Below are 6435 nucleotides of genomic sequence, written 5' to 3' on the forward strand. Positions count from 1 at the left end.
TCTCATTTGACATCTAGAGAAATGCAGCCTCCCTTAATAAAACAAAATCCAAATTTAGCAAGGTGAAGGCTAATCCAAGGTTAGCAAGGTGAAGAAAAGAGCTGTTTCTAGGATACCTAGTTGTTTCAGTGAAATCCATCTCCCTGTTGAAATTCCCACTGCCAACCTTCTGCTGGCCCTTCAGGCTGTGCTTCATGTACCTGTAACCCTAAGTTAGCTCAGAGACAGGTTGGACATCAAATATTTTGAAATATTAATGAAGAAAAACAAATATAAGCACGGAGAATACAAAAAACATTAAATAAGCCTGGCTTTTCAAGTACAGGTTTTTTATTCTGTTGTAGCTTCTCGATTTACAAAGTCTGCCTTAGACCACCTATTGTCTCATTACTTTCACCCTGTTTTGGAGATCACCTTCCTTGCCCCAGTATCTTACCTGCATTGTAGTTCCTGACCTTCCGCAACATGGAAGTACCACTCTTAAGGCTCATCTCCCTAGGAGTTTTTTCTTTTTCTTATTTTTCCTTCCTTTCCCCTTCCTTCCTTCCTTCCTTCCTTCCTTCCAGTATACAGTGTAATAATGATTTCAGGAATAGAATTTAGTGATTCATCACTTCCATATAACACCCAGTAGGAGCTTTTTCTTAAACTTCCTTACCTGTTCTTAGTCAACACTGTTACACTCTGACTCTACAAGTCTCCTTAGGTTCTCTGTCCTTTTCTGCTTTCCTGTCTAGGAGAAATATCATTCCACTAAATAAATGGCCCCACCAGGGAGCCCACCCTTGCTGAAATTCCTGCTTCCTGGGAGCTCCCTTACAGCTCATCTATACAGTATTAGAACTAACATTTTTTACTTCTTACTAGGTAGGTGCCAGGTTTTATGCTAATAAGCACTTTAATAATTTACTAACACTTTGGCTTGCTGTGTGCTTGGCATTGTTGTAAGCACTCTGTGTTTGACTGATGTAATTCTCACAAGCCTATGAAGTAGGGCCTGTTATTCCCATTTTGTAGGTGAGAAAACAGAGAGGAGAAGTGATTTGCTCGTATTCCACAGCTAGTGACTGACAGATGACCTGACTCCTGAACTGTTGTTCTCATTCTAGGCTAGATAGCCTTTCAAACTTTACAAGTATCTTTTCATTTAATGCTGACAAAAAAGTTGGAAGATAGGTTTTCTTTAGAGATCTTAAATAATGTGTCTGAGGTCTCACAACAGGTTAGTGGCAGTGCTGGGTTTTTATCAGAACTGCCCAACTCTGGAATTTGAGCTCTTAACCATTGTTTTAATTCCCTAGAGGTTCTCAGACTACTCCCGCAGGTGTGCCAGCAACTCAGCCTAGCAGCTTGGCCGCTCTAGTGGTATAACAACATTTTTGCTCAATTTTCAGAAGTTGTGAATGGATTCTTCTCAGTCGTAAGCATTTCTTATAATTTCCCTTTGTCAGTGACCTATGCTATAGCAAGTATTAGCAAATAATAGAATGAGAAGTAATGAACAGATAGTATATATTACCAGGAAAAAACTCAAAATACCTGAGCCAGTCTCATGGGTGTCACTTTTTTTCATAGCATACACATTATGTCTTTTTATGCCAATAAAATTGTAATGACCTTAAATATGCCATTTTATAGTGTTCCACACAAAAGCAACAGGACTCTGAATCTAAGAAGTTAGAAAGCCATACATAATAAAAAAAAATTTTTTTAAACCTATCTGCTATAAAACAAATCTAATTAAAACCTATGGCACTTCTCCAACAATGCCTTCATCACAGGGAAACTTGCAGGGTGGGGCCCTGAGTCTCTGGAGAGGAATCCTCCCACAGCCTGGTGGAGGATTTGAAGAATTGCCTCTTTTCCACCATTCAGACCTGCCTACCGGGAAGGTGGGGCTTGTGAAAGCCAGGTCTGAACCAGAGATCGTCCTTCACAGAGGCCAAGGTTATTACAGATACTGCACACACAGGTTGACTGTGGCCTCCTACTCCACATAGTCCTGGGTGCAAGCAGCCTTACCTCATCTATACCTGGACATACTTAGGGCGAGGGCCAGGAAAAGAACTATTTTCCTCAATTAGTTCCAGGTGGAGAGTAAATGGCTATGATTTCTGAATTGAGAACTTGAAAACTCCTGGAATTTAACCTTCTTCCTTCTCATGGTAATTTTCCATCCAGGCAGGGTGTGGCCCTGACTCAGTTTGTGGTGAGGATGTGGCCGTCCATAGGGGAGGAGCCTTTTGCTTGGTTCTGCCTTTCTTTCTGGCCAGTAGGGAGAAAGAGGAAAGAGTCTGGTGCTGAGTCACAACTGGGTTACTTAATAGCTTCTCAGGGTGGATTGGGCTGTGGAGGTTTGGGAGATGTCTCAGCTTCTGGGGCTAGTTTGAGCGTGGTGGGGAGGAAGCTTCATGGGTCACACAATTCCCCCCAGACGCAGTGGGAATAAAAGTAGGCTCCAGTCACACACTCCCATCAGTTGAGCCAGCCAGGTACAGCTGAAAAGTTAGTTTTATTTTGGAACTAAACAGCTGTATAAAAAATGGCCTGATAATTACTATGATATACAAAAGAGAAAACTTTAGGATTGTAAATGGCAACAACTAATCTTTATATCACTTTATAATGTACAAGTCACCTTATGTTACTAAATTTCTTAATTTATTTCTGAGAGAGAGAGACAGCATGAGCAGGGGAGGGTCAGAGAGAGAGGGAGACACAGAATCTGAAGCAGGCTCCAGGCTCTGAGCTAGCTGTCAGCACAGAGCCTGACGCAGGGCTTGAACCCACGAACTGTGAGATCATGACCTGAGCCGAAGTCAGACGCTTAACCGACTGAGCCACCCAGGCGCCCCTGCCATCCTTTAATTTAAAGCATTACCTACAAAAATTATTTTGTCTAGGAGAGAGACCAAAGTCTCCTTAGTCCTATCTGTCCTTTCTGGGCTAAGTGGGTCAGGTTATCTGGTAGCCAGTGAGCATGGAGATGAAGACTAGAGGTAACGTGCCAAGGAAGCAGCAGAGTGTGATTGAACTGCAACAGGAGGAATTCCTGGGGAAGGGAGCACATGATCCATTGTTCACTGATGCCTTTCTTCATCCTCCAAGTCTCAGTTACTTTGGGGGAGAGGGTCTGCTTACAATCCCACTTGCATCTTAGGTAGTCTAGCTGTGGCTACACTTGTAGGAAAAAAGGAGACAGGGCCTCCATGGGACTGGCTTGGTGAATAGGATGAAGGTACCCTAGGGCGGCTTTGTCCTGTGAGTCCTAACAGATATGGGCTAGAGAAAGACTTGCAGTGGGTCACATAGGCTGACAGGGTCACCTCAGCTGAGGCAGTACGTCCACTCGAATCAGCAAGGACTCCTCAAGTTTCTTCCCTCCTGCTTTTAACTGCTGATGAGGCATTTCCTCCAGAGGGGGGATCTAGATACACAGTTGCATTCAGAAAATATTCTTTACTGTTGCTGTCCCCTGGAATGGCCTTCCCACACCCATCTCTATCCTAACCAGCCCTCCATGTCTTTCCCCTACGTGAAGCCTTCCCCTTCCCACACAACCTGTTTTCTCTTCACCCTTGCTTCCAAAAGGCCAACTTGCTCTTCCTTCCAGGGACTTTCTGTGGGGGAACTCTGGAATTAAGATTTTGTGCTACCCTCAGGAGCACTTGGGAATCTGAAGGAAGGCATATAATAAATTAAGTCTACTTGGTCCGGCTGTGGAAAGGGCATATAAAATCCAAAGTGATAAGCACTTCTGCTTTAACCTGACATTTGGGGCCAATGGGCTGCCCTGGAAATTTGTATTGGCCTGAGAGAGAGAGAGAGAACACTGCCATTTTACCTCATGAGGTCATGTAATGGTAAGGCCTGTAAACCTCACCCTCTTGACCAGGGCCAAAGCTTGTCTTTGGGCCACAGGAGCTCAGTCCAGTACCACTTGCAGACATACCCCACACAGGACTCCAAATGACCTTCAAGAGACCAGATTTAATCCTAGATTCTGTGGTTTTGTGGCCATGAATCCAATAGGTAACCAAAGCAGTCTGTACCCTCACATCCACCCCAGTCCACTCAACCTGCTGCCCCCTCCCACCCCCCAATTCCTTCCAGTTCAGAGAGCTTTATGGAAGGACTGGCTCTCAGCTCCCCCGAGGTTCACATAGCGCTGGGGTTACTTGTTGCTGGGTCAAAGGAATGGGGATTCAGGATGACCAGGAGAAGGCAAACAGTTACTTGAATTCTGAAGGATGTTCTGGCACTAGTCACAAGGACAATCTACCACAAGGTCAATTCCTAAAGAAGGGGATGCTTGTTGGGCACTGTGCTGTACTCACGTATATCATCTGATCAAACCCCATCCGATGAAGCAGGCATTGTCTTCAATTTACCTTTTATTTTTTATTTTTTTGAGAAAGAGGGCACAAGTGAGCCAGAGGCAGGGAGAGAGAAAGAGAAGTGGGGCTCATTGTTGGTTTTTTAAAACCTTAAGTGGGGCTCGTACTCACCAGAAGCGGGGCTCAAATTCAGCTGTTGTGGGACTCAAACTCCTGAACTGTGAGATCATGACCTGAGCCGAAGTCAGATGTTTAACAACTGAGCCATCTAAGCACTCCTTCAATTTACTTTTAAGGAACTGGGCTCTTACATATTGAATTAAAGGATATGGTCATAGGGCTAGTAGGTGGAATTGGAAATAAGAGAAGATGGAATCCAAACTTTCTTATATACTATGCTGCTTTTCAGCAAAACAATGGCAATCACCTTAAACTCCATGTGACAGATTTTCACTATACATGTAAATGTGATCACGGATATGCTGGATTAGTCTCTGCCAGAGTTTCACGGGCAGCATTTTTATTACTCTCCACTTTCATACATGTGCATTTCAATCTTGGGAATGTATCTAGATTTAGGACTTTAAAATGCAACAGAGTCCAGCACTGGCCAGAACACTGACACCTCACCCCCCCCCCCCCCCCCCCCCCACCACAGTACTNCAGGGCAAACCAATTTCCTATCTACAACCAAGGGGACCAGCAGAGGCTTCCAGAAAGAAATTAAAGGATTCTATTGCAAACAGAAACATACTTTTAGGCTGTCACTTTCTGGTCCCAGCTTATCTGAACGGACAGGAAAGTGGAATGGAAGGCCTGTGATTCAGCCGCAAGGCAGGTGTCTGCCTGATGAAGTCACACCCATTGTCTCACTTTGCAGGAAAAGGAAAGACCCTAAGAGAATATAGTCTTAACGACTTTTAATGAGGCAACATTGTATCTGTTCTCAAAACTTGGCTTAATGAAGGCAAGAGTTAACAGCTGTTTCATTGATAAAGTGCTGTCATTACTGGTTGTTGACTAGCCAGCGAGAAGTCAGAAAATACGTTAGAGAGGGGCGCCTGGGTGGCTTAGTCGGTTAAGCGTCCGACTTTCGCTTAGGGCATGATCTCGCGGTTCGTGGGTTCGAGCCCCGCGTCGGGCTCTGTGCTGACTGCCAGCTCAGAGCCTGGAGCCTGTTTCAGTCTGTGACTCCCTCTCTCTCTGACCCTCCCCTGCTCACGCTCTCTCTCTCTCTCTCTCCTAGAAATAAAAATATTGAAAAAAAAGAAAAAAGAAAATACGTTAGAGAAAAATGTAAGAAAGCCTCTAATATTGATTTAAATACGTGAGGTTAAAAACAAAAGTGCTGATTCCTGCAGGTTATCAGCTCTAACATTCTGATTTGATATTTCCTGATGGCCACTTCTACACTAATATTAACGCCTTCTATTCGCTTCCTACTCTCGGGCCTTCGCTCTGCAGGATTCTAGACCCAACTAAAGTATTCACCTGGCTCCAGCTCGTCCTTTATTGTATAGCCCTAAGAACAAAAAGACCTCGCGCTCCCGCTCCATGCACACTCCACTCTCGCTAGTCGTCCCTAACCCCTCTCCAGTGCTGGAGCTCTTCCGAAGGCGACCTCTAACCGTCGCCTAGAGTCTCTATCTCTCCTCACCTTCTGATCCCATCTCGGGTTCCCTAACTGCCTGTGCGGCTCAGTTTCCGAGGCGTGTGCTGGGGCAGGAACCCGGAGGGATGGAGAGTCTCAGAACGGGGCTGGGGGAATGCTGCCGAGGATCCATAAATCTGGGCCCTGCTCGGTTAGGCCAGGACAGCTGGGGCAGCCTGGGCCGAGGGTCAAAGAGCCCTAGTCCAGCATTCCAAGCTGGCAGCAACAGGTGGTGGCGCCGGCGCCCGGGGGTCTGGGAGGGAGGTCCCCGGAGCTCCCGGGGCGGGCCCCGCTGCCTTGCCACTTCCCCATTGGCCTGCGCAGAGCGTTCATGCTGCGAGTTTTATGTTCCGTGTCCTTCCGCCACGGAATGTAGTCCTTCCCTAAAGGGCAACCTGGCGGCGCGTTGAGCGCCGCGGCGCTTCTTCCTGAAGGTGACTGCGCCCC

This window comes from Crocuta crocuta, unplaced genomic scaffold (assembly GCF_008692635.1).
Source record: "Crocuta crocuta isolate KB4526 unplaced genomic scaffold, BGI_CrCroc_1.0 scaffold130, whole genome shotgun sequence".
NCBI classification, from domain to species: domain Eukaryota; kingdom Metazoa; phylum Chordata; class Mammalia; order Carnivora; family Hyaenidae; genus Crocuta; species Crocuta crocuta.